Below are 16,544 nucleotides of genomic sequence, written 5' to 3' on the forward strand. Positions count from 1 at the left end.
TTTTTCCACAGCGCGATGGTCATTTAGCAAGGTAATCCAGCTAGTATCCATGACTACACATCATAAAGATTGAATCAATATATATATTTTGTATTCTCATCTTTATTTTTCACATTTTTTCTATATTATGCTAACCAATGTTTTTTTGTTTTTCTTTTAGTTTTGACACAATTTTTTTTGTAGCGAGTTTTGACACATTGAAAGCATTAATTCTTTAATGGGATTTCTTTTAGTTTTGACACAATTTTTTTTTCTTTTTTTTTTTGCGGCAAGTTTTGACACAGATATTGAAGGCATTACATATTGGATTATTTCATGGGAATAATCCAACCTATATCTCCCCTTATATTAATCCATACTAACGTTTAACTCAGAATAAGCCATACATACTATTAACCTTATCTTCTCATAACGCACTTGGTAACCGACTACCTCTAAGTCAGGTCACCTTTTTATTTTAAAAAAAGAAGCTAAAATCGTTAAAACAAAAAATAATACTGACTGACTAACTAACTACATCTTCTTCACCCCTTTATCTCCTCCATCAAACTCTTCCATCCATTGATCGAGTACCCATTGCAAAACTATTAGGGTTTGTGATTATAACTCAAAATATCACTAACCCCATATTAAACCCCAAACAGGTGATCAATTCTACATCCCAAAAGTTGATAACTTTACTTTGACGTTTTTCTTAGAAAAGAAAAGATTTTGACCATGAAATTGCACCCAAAAAAAGTGTCAGGAAAGTGAAATGATGTCAAGACTAGATGAATTTAATATGTAAGTCTTCAATCGAGTAATTTGGTCAATCCCTAAAAAAATGAAGGCTAATACTAAGGGGAAGCAAAATGAGTAGATGTTGTCATAAGTCTTTAACATAAAATTGAAGGATCAACAGTGGGTAATTGTGTTAGCTATCCATCTCCACTGAAGACATGGTTCCTAATCATTCAACATCATATCACACTACTTTACTCATATATACCGGCCAACATAACTGTTGAATGTCATTCCTAGATAGTACGGACTACGGAGTATAAAATTAAAGATATGAGTTCTTCCGATTTAATCTATCAAAACTTAGATTAAGGGATGAAATGTAGTTACTTGATTAGCGAGTATGAATTTAATGTTTAGCGGGTATTCGGTTACTTAAAACAGAAAAAGTGAGGTGTTCTAATGGTGAATGTAGATTTGGGGAAGGAGGGAAAAAAATAGAACTTATGAAGAAAGAAAAAAATGGTGGCATTAAGGACAACTAAAATGATGAAGGAAGAAGAAGATCTGGGGAAATATATAGCTCTAGGAAAAAGAACAAAAAAATGGGACCCAATTATATTATCACCTGAAACATTACCTGTTGTTAGAGGTAAAAATTAGGTCGGGTTTAGTGCAAGATAAATGAGGCAATACATCGAATTTTTCTGAGTTAAACGTTAGTATGGATTAATATAAGAAGGGGAGATATTTCCTCCGCTTCAATCAATTATTTGCCTTTAATTAAGATATCCCTCATATAAAAAAAAAAAGCAATTATTATGATGCCATAACTAGGTATGATACATGTACAATCAGACTACATTTTTCGATCATCATCGCACTTAAACTTAATTATATAGAATGATTTAAGGCAATATTTTCTAAAAGACACTAATTAGTGACCCGTGCAACGTACGAGCATGAATTCTAGTACTCATACATCTAAGCAAATTAAATCATGTAAAATATTGTAGAGTATGTATCAATCACATACACAAGAACGAGACTATTAGGTGAGGTCAAAGTAACAAGGCTTACTTATTGTAGCTAATGAACAAAGACCAAGATTTAATAATAAATGAAAACTAAAATAGGAATTCGCAATACTCACCGTAGAAACTACTGAAGGAGCGTCACTGTCCAAACTTTGGGCCAAATTCCAATTATCCGGATCCTGCCCTGAAATTAAAGACAATCAACTGATAAATCAACTGATCAAAGGTTAAGGTATGCTAAGAGAATGAATATTGCTGCGGTTCCAGTCAAAGGTCTTAGCAACCAGCCCCAGCGCCCCAGCACTTGTCAGAGTTGTCACAGAGCACATACATGCTGACTAGTGTTAGAGCTTGCTGATCCAGACAGAGAAAGAGAAAGGGAAGACTCAAATTGAGGTCTGAAATTACTCGACTGAGAATGAACGGGACACCTATTCTCTTAATAGGCGGCAAAGCGGTTATGAAAAAGAGGGGGTTTTTGCAAGTCGCTAATCCGATGCCCACCCCGCCTCACCCTTCTCCTTACTTAGATTAATTCTTTTCACGTCTCAAATGGCTTCCCCAATTTAGAAGAGCCAAGCAAGCTTAACCTTCCTGCCAATGCCCTCTCACCTAGTTCCATATGGACAAATACAAAAAAGGTTGACTTCCACCACATTAAAAAATTGAGGGAGAGTTAGGCATAATGATATTGGGGTGATTGACAGAAAATATGTAATTTTTGTCAGCTGTTTTTGTTGTGAACAAATTTTTATCACTTTTACTATAAAACAGCTGAATATAAAATAGTTGAACTAAACTAACACTTGAACATATGCATGTGAAACATACTTCTAACCGAGTCTGAGTAACATAGAAAAATAAACATACCTTGACCAACAAAGAAAATGATATCGGAATCCCAATGACTAGGAGTTAAAAAAACTCAAGGGAATCGCTTCGAAAATCAACATCCTATAATTCTCAATCCCTCTTAAAACAACAGAAAATTCATTAAATTTCTGAAGAACTCTTAAACTTCCTTCTTGGGTATAAAACAATGTACTAAAACTTTCATCTTTGAACACATATGGCTTCCCATTCTCTCCATACTTCGCTTTTAAGGAAGCAACTGTCTCCCTCATATAATCATCCAATCTTGTTTCCATTTAACAATGTACTAAAATTCTTATCTTTGTTATAGAGTATAAGATTAATGTTTATATTGAGAAAATTATATGTTTTGATGAAGTAAATAGAATGAATTTATACAAGTGTTCAAATTACAGCTGTATGTGAACTTGGTTTGGTTGGTAGATATGAAAAAAATTTGAGTAACGTGGATAATTGCTTGGTGATTGACAGAAAATATGGATAGCTAACAAAAAATCTAACGCAAATTACCAACAAGGTTGCCACAGGGAATCAGTAATGCCAGTTTTATTTCTTAAAAAATGAGGGCTATCAGGAAAAATATGGATCAAGTATAGGAAATGCTAATCGACACATATTGTGCTACCAAACAGTCCATGGAAAGATGTTTCAGTATAGGAAATGCTAATCAACACATATTACGCTACCAAAACAGCTAAATTCAAAACAGCTAAAAAATGCTAATCAAACAGCTGAAATCAAGAACCTAAATTCACTAAACCCAGAACCCTAAAAATGATTAACAAATCGACTGTGATGAATTAGAAAACCCAGAACCCTATTTTATGTTCATTAAGTTTTAATTGAATACCTGATTGAAGAGAGTTGTGATGACGGTGATGATTGACGAGAAGCACAAACGGCGATGATCGAAGAGAGGCGAAAACGGTGATAATCGACGAGGTTTCGGGTAATTGAATTGGCAGTTTGATTTTTGGGGAATGAATGAATGGAAGATTAACAATAAGAATGAATTGAGTAATTGCAAATGAATTTTTTTTAGGAGATTAAGCGGCAATATGAAATAATTGGGGATGAAAAGGATTTTTTGAGGAGATTAAGCGCAATATTATGAAATAATTGGGGATGAATGGGATTATTGAGCGGTAAATGAAAAATTTTGGCGATGGAGCAGCGTAATTAGAGAATGAAGGGCGGTTTTTTATGTAAAAATTATTATTATATTATTAAAATAATATATGAGAGGGGGGATGGGTCGACGCTTATAAAAGCGTCGACCATAAAGCGTGGGGAAGGTAAGGGAAGTGTAGTAGTGATAAAATGCTCAGGGTAACGAGTTCTTAGTATTCATGTCACTACTTTGTGTCTTGACATGACACGAGGTATTCGAACGGTTCCAATTTTCCATAAAAATTGGTGGCGACACCACAAATGCAGGCTTATTCAACCATTCACCGGTTTCATTGCCTCACAAATTGGTAACGGCCCATGACGTGCTTTGGCCATCCAAGGTTCCGTGGGAGAAGTGCCGCCGCCTTAAAATAATCACAAATGCGCGTGTGCGCGCGGCGCGGGTGGCCCTTGTCCACAGTTTGGTGACTCCGCTGGGGATGATACACTTACGTGTTACCCAGGGTGAAACTTGAACGAGGTTAGGGAATAGTTAATACGAGACTGTTGTCGGTTTTCATTACTCGACCTTCTTAGGTCGTCTCATTCGGCCTTCCTAGGCTTAACCTAACCCATTCGACCAATCGTCCCGTCTGGACGGTCCAAATTCTTATCTGGGCATAAAGATAGATAGCAATTGACGTCAAACATACCGTTGAACCTTACTCATGTTTGGCACGGACCTCTCCACAAACCAGGGTTTGATTGCTTGGTATGGCAACCCACCATTTAAGCCAAAACCCTTTAAATGCACTCAGCATACCGTTATAATGCCTGTAAGAATGTTTGTATCATATACGTGATCACCATTTTGTAAACAAAACCATGACGAAATTTTGTAAAATAAAATCCCTTTCAAAATGTAAATATTTCAAAAGTGGCCTAAAATAGCGCAAAATGAGTTGAAACTCTGTCCAAATGTCCAGTCAAAACTCGGGCCTCAAAACCCATTTTAAAAAAACTCACCTTAAGTCAGCACTCCTACAACTACACTGCAGTTGCCTAGGACAAACATTTCAAATTTTGTCATTTTCAAACCTCACTTGACACAGTGGCACACGCCCATTTCACGAGTCGAGTCTCTTTTGAGTAAGTGTGCTAAAATGGTCGATCGTGTTTTGATTCGTCATCGATCTCTTATCCCCAGTTTCCAAGATGCCTGGAACTAGTCACGCCAGTGTTAATGAACAACCCCAAAATGGTAATGATCTAATCCTAGCTGCGCTCGTCCGTCTCCAAACAAGCCAAGACCAAGCTTATGCTCGCCTCAATGCTATTGAAGGCCGAGTTGTTGCTATAGAAACTAGACTTTCTCCTGTAGAGAATGATGTTCCTGACATGAGCGTGCATGATAACCTTCCACCCTTTGTTGGACAACCAGAAGTCAACCCCTCACTAGATCCTACTGAAGATGAAAAGCGACTCCAATACTTAGAGGAGCAACTAATGTACCTTAAGGGAGATGACATCTACAGGGAGAATAATCGCAAGTATGAGGCGGTAAATGCTCAACTGCCTACCAACTTCAACATAACTGACATCCCGAAGTTCAAGGGGCATGCAAATCCTTTGAACCATATTCATGCCTTCAAAGATTATATGTCTATCAAAGGCATCAAACCCGAGATGTTCCTAAGGATCTTTCCTTCATCTCTCTACACTATTCCTAAGCAATGGTTTTACCCTTTGGAGCACAAGAAAATTGCCACTTGGGACGATGCCGCAATTGAGTTCACTAAACAATATGCGAATAATGCCGAAATCCAAGTCAATATGCGCACTCTAGAGGTTCTTACCCAAAATGATAAAAAAGGCTTCACCGACTTCCTAAGTAGGTGGAGGAAGATTAGCACACAACTTGTTGAACGCCCAGATGAAGCCACTCTTGTTGAAAAGTTCGTGGATAATTTGAGGCCTGTTTACGCAAACCATTTGAGGTACCAAAATATAAAGTCTTTCAAAGACATGAATGTGCTAGGAACGAGAATTGAAGATGACATCCGAAAGGGGCTCTTGTCCAAAATGGTAGGTCGCGGATATCAAGGTTCAACGAGTCGTTATTATGGCTCCACTAGCAAGACCGATGAGGTCAACCTTGTCGAATCATCTAAAAAGAATAGCCCGCCAAGGAAGTTCACAAACATTGGTGATTCATATTCCAACGCTTTGAAGAGGTTGATGAAACCAGGCAAGCTCGAACCCATAGGACCTACGCCCAACCCAGAGAAGAATTCTAAATTCTAGGATGAGAATGCATACTGCGAATATCATAGAGGCAAGGGACACGGTACAGAGAAATACTTCAAGTTGAAACATGTCATCCAGGATATGATAGAAGCTGGTCGTTTACCCATACCTCCTAAAGATAAGCCTAACAATACTCAGAATCCTCTTGGAGTTCTGATGATCACAGATGAATAATCCACCTTGGATTGTTCACACCTCATTTTCCCATTCGAGGATGAGATTCATGCGCTAGAAGATGAGGGAAGTTATTCCACCATTTATCCTACCATTGCCGATTTTATCGCATGGGCAAGGAGTGTAAGTAGGCAAGTTTCATAGCTGGAAACTGGGGTGGCGTCCCTACTCATTCCAGGCACCACACCCCAGGAAAATGGGCCACGAGTTCCAATTCTATCTCAAGAGTCTACGATGCAAGAGGTAATCGCAGTTGTTGACAATCTAGTCGAGCAAATAATTAGTCTAGAAACTAAAATCATCAGGTTGAGAGAGCTCAGTATTGTCAACGGAATATGGGCTGATGACGATGAAGATGAATACCTCACAGAACATTATCTAGTCAAGCTTAGTGAGGACATAGTCAAGGCTAGCGAATATCAAGATATAGACCACCTTACTCGCTCAGGGCGTCCATATCAGAATGTCCCTCAAAACGGTCCTACGGCCAATGGTCCAGTTTTTTACTCCAATGTCATCACACCAAATGATGGCGAGGATACATCTACTGACCACTTACTAAAACAACTCCAGAAGACAAAGGATGATCTTTCAGTCTGGCAATTAGTTGTGAGTTCATTTCCCTATCGTCAATCTTTACTACAAGCATTGGCTAAGTTGAACGTAGCGCACAACTCTACGCCAGATGACGTAGTCAACCTAGTCTTCCAAGTCTTAGTTAAACTAAGTAACCCAGTTACTTTTTCAGATGAGGATTTGCCTCCTTTTGGCACCAGTCATAACCTCGCTCTATACATTACAGTCACATGCTTAAAGAAGAACGTACCAATGACTTTGGTGGATGACGACTCTGCAGTCAACGTCATACCACTAAAGACAGCACATAAGTTGGGCATGAAAGAATCAGATTGGACTCTTACCAACCAAGGTGTTCGAGCATACGATGGAACACGACATAAAGTAGTAGGACTAATTAACCTTACTATCGCCACAGGACCAATCGAGCGAAAGGTTAATTTTCAGATAGTGGACATCGAGGCATCCTTCAATATACTTCTGGGAACGCCTTGGATTCACGCTTCCAAAGGGGTAACATCCACCTTGCACCAAAATATCAAGATTCCTCTAGATGGCAAAGTAGTGACGATCACTTCGTCACCTATCAAGGCTGTGATAGAGAAAATGTCAAGCTACCAAGTGGTCACAGAGCTAGTATATGAGCTTGGATGATTTCAAAGCATAAATCTTGTAGAGAGCGAACTGGCACCTCTATACTTCAACCCATACTCCAATTTAGTGGTCAACCACATACTCAAGTCCCAGGGATAATTCCCGGGAATGCCATTAAACCCTGCCAAGAAAAATACCTTTACACCTTATAAAGAAGGAAACTCTCAATGGATACCATTATGTTTGGGGCACAAGCCCACGAAAGCAGAAGCCTTATAAATGCTTACTCAGTTCCAAAATCGTAAAGACAAAGGAATCCAAATGTAACCCTATCTCCCTACCCTAAATGGATACTTCGTTAGGGAGGGGAGTCATGAATACTTTCACGGGTTTCCTGAACCTTGGCATTATAAGGGAATACAACTAGCAGGAATCGAGGTCTTCCACGATTGCTATTTCGTCCCTTCAGAAACGGTCCCTACCGTCAAAACTAGTCAAACACCTTGTTTAGATTAACAAGCCGTTAGCCTTTAGTTTGGGGAAGACCGATTTGTCAGAGGAGCGCAGAATGAGATCATTACCATGATACTTCAAGATGACCATTTCAACCCCACAACATTGATCACGGACACCAGCCCGAATCAGCAAAAAGGATGGAGAAAGTCAATCAATTGGACTAAAAACCAAGGAAAGCTCTTCAAAGTCACTACTGGAGAAGGAGAGATATTCAAAGGAGAACCCGAAGACAACGAATTTGAGTCAGAGTCGGAGTCGGAATCAGAGTCTGAGTCTAGAGAAGTCGCTAGAGAGTCTTCTTCTATCTTCACTCCCCATCCCTTTGTTTCTCCTAGCGTAGCATCACAGAGTAACAGCAGCTTGGGAAATGTCCCAGCAGCTGTCCCTTTACCGCCACTGACTACTGAACAGATAGCTTCTTTGTTTCAGCTCTTTTCAAAATTTAATATGAATAAATCAGATTCTGCTTACTCCTTGTGTTTTTCTGAATGCAATTCTATTTATGATGATAATAAGGACGACCTTGACCCAGATTCAGTCGAATTACCTCTCTATATAGTTAAAGAAATACTACAAGAGGGGGAAGGGGCACCAGTTATAGAGAACACCGAACCCATCAACGTAGGAACCGAACTAGAACCTCAAGAACTCAGGATAGGGACGACCTTAAACCCAACTAAAAGGGCAAATTTCATCGACCTCCTACACGAGTTCAAGGACATTTTTGCTTGGTCTTACAAGGACATGCCAAGGATCGACAGGGATATTGCAGAACATCGAATTCCAATCAAACCAGATTTCAAACCTGTAAAACAGAAGCTCCGTTGGATGAGGACAGAGTGGGCTCTTAAAATCAAAGAAGAAGTCGATAAGCAATTCAAAGCCGAGTTCATCAAAGTTTCCGAGTATTCAGTCTGGGTGGCTAACATAGTCCCCGTACCCAAAAAGGATGGGCGAATCCGGGTTTGTGTTGGTTTCAGAGACTTGAACAAAGCGAGTCTCAATGACGACTTCCCTCTATCACACATCGACATATTGGTAGATAATACAGCAGATCACGCGTTGTTATCCTTCATGGACGGGTATGCAGGGTATAATCAGATCAAAATGGCCATAGAAAATATGCATAAGACAACCTTCGTCACTCAGTGGGGCACGTATTGCTATACAGTTATGCCATTTGGGCTAATCAATGCTGGAGCTACATATCAGCGCACTGCGACCACATTGCTATATGACATGATGCATAAAGAAGTAGAAGTGTACGTGGATGATATGATTGCCAAATCTAAAGATAGGAAGGGGCACATCGATAACCTTCACAAATTCTTCCTAAGACTGCGAAAGTACAACATGAGGCTCAATCCTCAGAAATCCGCATTCGGAGTAACGTTAGGCTAACTTCTGGGATATGTCGTCAGCCAGAGGGGAATATAAATTGATCCATCCAAGATCAAAGTTTTAATCGAAATGCCACTGTTAGGTTCATATACCTATTATTAGACTCTTCTAAGAGTAAACTAATTAACATATTAATATGAGTTCATTAGATCTAGTGCATGCATAACTAAATAAGAGATAAAATAAGAAAAACAATGTTCCTTACATTGTTATATGGCTCGAAATAAGGGCACACATAAGGTCACCTTCCTTATTTGTTCTTGAGATTAAATGTAATGGATGATCCTCCTTAATCCCAAGTATTGAGATCCTCCTCTTGATTCCACCCAAAACAAATCCCTTAAACTAATATATTAACTAACTAGATTAATATACTAGTATCCTTAAAATAATTCTAATAATATTCTTATTACTACACTAGTAATCCTATATTGTTATTAGAATTTTTGATGAACAATAATGTTTTCGAAAACTAGTTTTAGAGAGAGTTGAGAGAGAAGGACAGGAATGCATGCATGAGAATATGGAGAAGTGAAAATTGAGAACAAACATCTTATCATAAAAGGAGGAAGGCCTGGGTGGTGTAAGGCCGTGTGCCAATGCATGGCTACCTCTTTTTCTTTTGTTCTTCTCCAAATAGTAGGTATGTAAGGCTAGTGTAGGATAGGTATAATTATTCTTATTTTATCACATAAAATAAATCACCCACTAACTCCTTCCACCCTCCATTTTTCGGTCCATATGTAAAATGGACTACCATTTTATTTTGTCAATTTGTCACTTGTCACACAATATGTTACATGTAGCATGTAACAAGTTATTAATTAATTTAATGCATATTTATCAAATAAATATCATTTTATACATTAATTAAATTACATATAACAAATTATCTAGTGATTCATGATCACATAAATAAAATGGGTCATATAATTATAATTCACAACCTATTGTAATTATAACTAACCATTCATTCTTATCTCAATTGTTTCATAAACAATAATCAATTTAGTAATAAAATATTTTAATTACTAAAATAAATCTTATTTAATCAAATTACAATAAGATATAAATATTCTCTCTCACAGATGAATTGTTCAATTTTAAGGAATTGATTAACTTGCATAAGGAATTGATTAACTTGTATCGTCATACAATTAATCAACTTGTCTATTAAGGGAATTGTCCTATAGGTGTGACCTTAAGGGATCAACTGATCACCACCGTCAAACAACAGTAATGTCAAACTATAGTTAGCCAATCATTACTGATTAATTTGAGATTTAAACATGTGATCACACTATTGTTGAGGACACACACCCCAACAGCCACAACCCCAAATAGAGAAGGAGGTTAGAGGATTTTTAGGCAAAGTGCAGTATATATGCCGATTCATATCGAAACTCACTATGATCTGCGAACATATTTCCAAAAAGCTTAAGAAAACATATCATACCATATGGGACGACGATTGTCAAAAGGCGTTTGACAGGATTAAGGAGATATTGGCTAAACCACCAGTGCTAATGCCTCCCCAACGAGATCAACCTCTTGGTTTGTATCTCACAGTCACCGAAACAGCCATGGGGACTATGCTTGCACATACTGTTGGAAGAGAAAAAAGAGTTATCTACTACCTTAGTAAGAAGTTCTTAGAATACGAGTGTAAGTACACAACTCTCGAAAAGACATGCCTCGCTCTTGTCTGGGCGACAAAGAAGCTATGCCATTACATGCTTAGCTACTCTGTCATGGTGTATTCTAAAATGGATCCCGTCAAATACCTCTTCGGGAAACCCGTTCTCAACAATCGTTTGGCAAGGGGGACCTTAATGCTCTCGGAGTTCGATCTCAAATACGTACCTCTGAAAGTCATAAAAGGGCGCGCCGTTGCCAAGTTTTTCGCAGATAATCCTATTAACGATACCCAAGCAATAGACATGTGGTCATTTCCAGACGAGGATATCTTACAGACCAGTGTAGACTCTTGGGATCTTTATTTTGATGGGGCATCGAATTTAATAGGATTTGGAGTAGGAGTATTGCTCATTTCTCCTCAAAGCGAGCATACACCACTTTCTGTCAAACTCGACTTAGAGGTGACAAATAATGCAGCAGAGTATGAAGCTTGCCTCATTGGTCTACAAGCAGCAGTGAGTTTAGGCATTAAGAATCTTCGAGTTCACGGAGACTCATCCTTGATCATTAACCAAGTTATAGGATCTTGGAAAATTCGAAGTAAAAGTCTAGCACCCTATCAGGCTAGGATAGATCAAGTCGCCCAATTCTTTGATCAAGTCACTTATCTACACCTACCTCGTGAACAGAATCAATTTGCAGACGCTCTTGCAAAACTTGTATCTTTGATTAATATGCCAGACAACATGGTGGAAATGCCTTTATGCATCGAACGGCGGTCGGAACCAGCCTATGTACACCTCTTTACAGATGAAGCAGAAAACTCAGAGGAGCCTTGGTTCCAAGCCATTCTAAACTTCAAACTTATCGTCTTCCATTGCCTAGATCATTCATAGGCATAAAAAGTGATGGAAGAAGTTTATGATGGAGAATGCGGTCCTTATATGAGTGGACCCATGATGGCAAAGAAAATCACACATCTAGGATATTACTGGACGACAATGGAGTTAAATTGTATTAAATACGTCAGACATTGCCATAATTGCCAGATCTTCGGGAATGTGCAACACGTCCCTCCCTCGATGCTTTACACCATGACATCTCCTTGGCCATTTTCTGCTTGGGGAATTGTAGATACCCGTATCCGTCGATATTGGAATTTATAGAGAACCCGACAAACACCCGATGATGATAGGACACATGTATTCTTTAGTTGTCATTGTCATTATTTGGAGCTCGTTTTACGATGTAGAATGGGCGTCGTCGATGAAGTATTTTAGTAATTTAAATGATATTTAAATTAATATTTTTTTAAGTGAGTTCATTTTATTAATTTAAATGATATTATGGCTTTTTTTTAGGTGAATTCAATTTATTATATTTTATTTTGAATTTATTTTCCCAAGTTTATTTTATTGAAAATAAAATAAATATTTGATTTGAAAAATCATTTTGTGAGTATATTTGGTTTGAAAAATCATTTATTTTAATGTGTTAATTGATTTGAAAAATCGATTTGAAAACCGAAGAAAACTCGTTTTTAAACATGTTTTTGAGCTCGATTTTAGCTCGGTTTTTGAGCCCGTTTTCTTTACGAATTGGCACAAATCTCGAGTACACTAACCAACCTAAGCCTCTACCCATCCACCCCAGTTCGAACCCCCTATCCACGGCCCAAATTCTCGTCCAAAACAGGCCCCAAACAGCCCGCATACAAGCAGCCCCTCCCCTGTTTCGCAGCTCAAACCCGAGTCCAAAACCCGCTCCAAATACCACCAAAACCCGTGCCCATTAACCCTAACCCATACCCTAGTATCCTACCCATATTACCTTACCTTAATCACCAAGAAAACCCCCCAAACGAACCCTAGAAAACCCCCCAAAAGCTGCTGGACAGCAGCTATGCTCAACAGGCCCGATTGCCTCTCCCTCCCTTTTAACCTATTTTAACTCCTTATAAATACCACCCCTTCACCATACATTCATTCCTCTAAGTTCTCCATACATCCTACCATCACCCACAAGCTTTAAACCTCAGAAACAAACCCTAAACATCCTTCAAAAACCCTAAACAAAACCGACACACAAACTGAAACTGTTTGTGTGTCCTCTTCGAAAACCCTTTCGTTCCTCCATCAAACCTCCATAAAAACTCGAGTTTCTTGTTCCTAATTAACCACATAACATCCATCTACACATTAGACCAAGATTTACGAGCCAAATTGCCCTTGAGAGTACACGAAATCCCTCGAAAAACAGAGTGTTATACACTCTGTTTTCGCGGTTTATTCTTGTCTGTCCAGTTCTGTTTGTGCTCGTTTTTCGTGCCCAATAACCCAAAACGAGCAGGGGTTGCTTTAAGATCTCTGTTCTCCTCTCTTTCTAGTTTTCAAAACATCTTTTAAATCGAATTTTTGTCGTGAAACGAGGGAGAAATCATCGTTTGAAAGTTGCTGTCCAGATTTGTCAAAAAACGCGTGTTTGCTTTGTTTCTTCGTCGACGACGGCCTCTCGAGATAAAATCTACCATCGATTACGACCCAAGACGGTGTCAACGATACATGTAGGTTGAGGGTGCATCAAATCCTCCTCTTTCTCCTTTTTTTATTTCGTTTTTTATGCTTGTTCTTTTATAGTTTGTTTTATTCGTTTATCGTTTTTGTTTATCGATTGTTTAATTAACTATGAAACTAGTTTAGTCCGAGTATGAGTTAAAGTACCACCATGAACACCCGCGTTGACTTGAGATGGGAAAATAAACCGCTACTTCAGTCGGTCGTACACCCCCGTCTCATTTACATATCCTCGTGTTCAAGGTAGGGCATAAATAAAACGAATTTCTAACTTCGCTCTTCGCTTTTGACCCCTTTGTTATTTCGGCCAATTCGACACACCCTAGGATCCGTTGTATGTTAGTTTAACCTCTGATTGTTAATATATGACGTATTTAGATGACATTCGATCGTTTTAATAACCTAATTAGACATGTTAGGTGGCATCGACATAGCTTTAAAATCAACTAACGATTCTGTAACTTAATTGAATGCATCTTTCTCTTTCACTAATTTTCTCGCTAGCATGGAAGTGCGTGCTTAACACCTTTCCATTTGCACTCGTTGACAAATTAGAATTGTTTTTAACCTAGTTCGTAATTACTTAATTTATAATTAATTAACCTTTAATTTGTTTTACTTGTTTCTAATATTGTAAATTTTGTTTTTATTATTTTTTTAGGTTCAAAATATGTAAATTTAATTTAGTGAATTTTTCCGTAATTTATTTTGCTGATTTCGAAATTAAAATGCAATTAACTTTGTTTTCTACAAAAAAACCGTGCACTGCACGGGTCTGTTCTGACTTCTGATCCGTGCACTGCACGGGTCTGCCAGTTTTGATTTCTTTTCTTCTTTTGTTTCTTTAATTGTTTACTAATCCTATTTTAATAAATATGGATTGGTGAATAATTTTAATGAGTTGGGTTCAATTTAATCAATAAGTTGTACCTAATTTATTTCAAACCTTTGTATTTGTTTAATTTAATTTAATTAGTTTAATTCTAGTCTAATTTGTTTACTAATTAATAAATCGGCTAACATCAGTAATCAATCTAACTTAGTTTTAGCCTTTGTGTTTACATTTATTTTATTTGTTAAGTCATAATAGTTTAAGTTGTTTTTTTTGTTAGTTTGTATTGTAATTTTGTATCATGTATATAGGTTTTATTTTAATTGAGTCAAAATAATTTCGATAGTTATTGTATTTAGATCGAGTTGTATCTTTAATTTATTGTTGTGTCGGCATGAAATGCCTGGGTTGTAATAGGGTAGATCCCAACGGCTCCCCCACTCCCATCAAGCCTTGTTTGTTTTGTTTTGTATGTTGTTAGATTAATCAACCCACATGCTAAATTACAACTTTGACAAAGTTAGTTTAGTTGCATCTAAAACGACATAGAAATTGTTGTTACATGTTAGGGTTTAAAACGATGTTTGCATATCATATATCGTAGTAGCTATGACCTTGTTTGAAATCCATACTTGACTTAGTAGAGGCCGTTATTGACGGGCGGGGTTGGGTGTCCTTATGGGCTTCCCAACACGTACCCTCACCCCTTACTCAAGATCTATGGTTTGTGAATCCGTCTAAATACCATTGGATTACGAGAGTCATTCAAATCGAGTGATATAGGGTACAAGTCTTTATCTTTAATCACTCGTAGTCGATTGGCTTTATGCTTTTCGATGAAAGGTGTAAAGTTGACTTGAACGGTTCCAAGTTCCCAAAAAACTTGGTGGCGACTCTAATTTGTCTTAATTCGATTCGAAGGAACCTCGAGTCGATTATGCCTAGTGTGGATCCCGCGGACGCAGCTTCCCGAGGGCCTTGTCCACGATTTGGCGACTCACTGGGGAAAAGAGGACTAGTTACACTGTGTTTCTAGGGTCTTTTCCTCCGAGGTGAAACTTGAAAAGAAAGTGTTGGAAAGTAAAACATTACTCATAGTGCTACGATTCATGCATAAACCCTTAAGGATTTTCCCGGGCCGTCCCAGCGTTTCTTCGTGATGCGTGGGGGGCGACGTCCCACTATGCTAGGAAGCTGCACATTGCTCGCTTCCACTTCACCTCGCGTGGTTCTTGATGGTGGGGACGATCTTCTAGGTACTCTACCTTAAGACACCTTGCTCTATAAGACCGCAAAAGGATGGAGGGCATAGACCTTCTTATAGAAGACTTGCCGAGACTTAGAGATGTCTAGGAGCATACATCCTTATAACATGAGAATGACAATGTGCAATTTGTTTTCCCGAGTCTTTTTCGAAATTTCCCATGTCCTTTTCAAAACCGAACTTTTGAACAACTTACTTTCAAAATAGCATGGTTTTAAAAAACGCGGAATGCTGCCCAAATAGGACTAGAATTTTCGGCCCAAAGTGAGCTTTTATAGCCGGCATGCTGCCCATTTCAAATCTCATTTTCGAATCAATCTTTCGTTTTTTTTCAAAACCAATCCAAAACGCCTCTCGAACCTCAACCAAGCAAGAAATGCGTCGAGTCGTGTCCGGGTCATGGCCGTGTTAGGCCGGGTGTGTTTCGTTCTAAGAGTCTAGAACACGACCTTGTTGGGTCACCCAAGCTCACCTCTTGGGCTTTGAGTCATGTTGGTCGACCTTTTGGTCTAGGATAATCCACAAAAAACGTCCAAGCTAGGCCCTTTAGGACGTTTCACTCGAACCCATGGGCTATGTTAGCCCAATCACGGGTTTAGTCACACCAAGTCCAGTTTAGAATCGAGTTATGACAGTTTGAGTCATGTCGTTTTGTCGAGTCTAAAATGAACCGATGTCTAAATCAAACCGTGAGTCGAACCCTTGTTTAGTCAATCTCAAGTCGAGTCTTTGTTTGAGTCAAGTTGGGGTCGAGTCCTTAAGTGTGCAGGGGCTCTTACTTTAAATATTGACTCAGTACGGGGTTTTCTTGTAGAAAGGCCGCCAAAAACCCGACGTCAAGCAATGGAAGATGCTGTTAACAAGCTTACTGAGGCCGTGAACCTCATGATGACCCGAATGGATGCAATCGAATCTAAGCCGGTGAAGAT

The sequence above is a fragment of the Silene latifolia genome, chromosome Y, assembly GCF_048544455.1.
Source record: "Silene latifolia isolate original U9 population chromosome Y, ASM4854445v1, whole genome shotgun sequence".
In the NCBI taxonomy this organism is placed as follows: Eukaryota; Viridiplantae; Streptophyta; class Magnoliopsida; order Caryophyllales; family Caryophyllaceae; genus Silene; species Silene latifolia.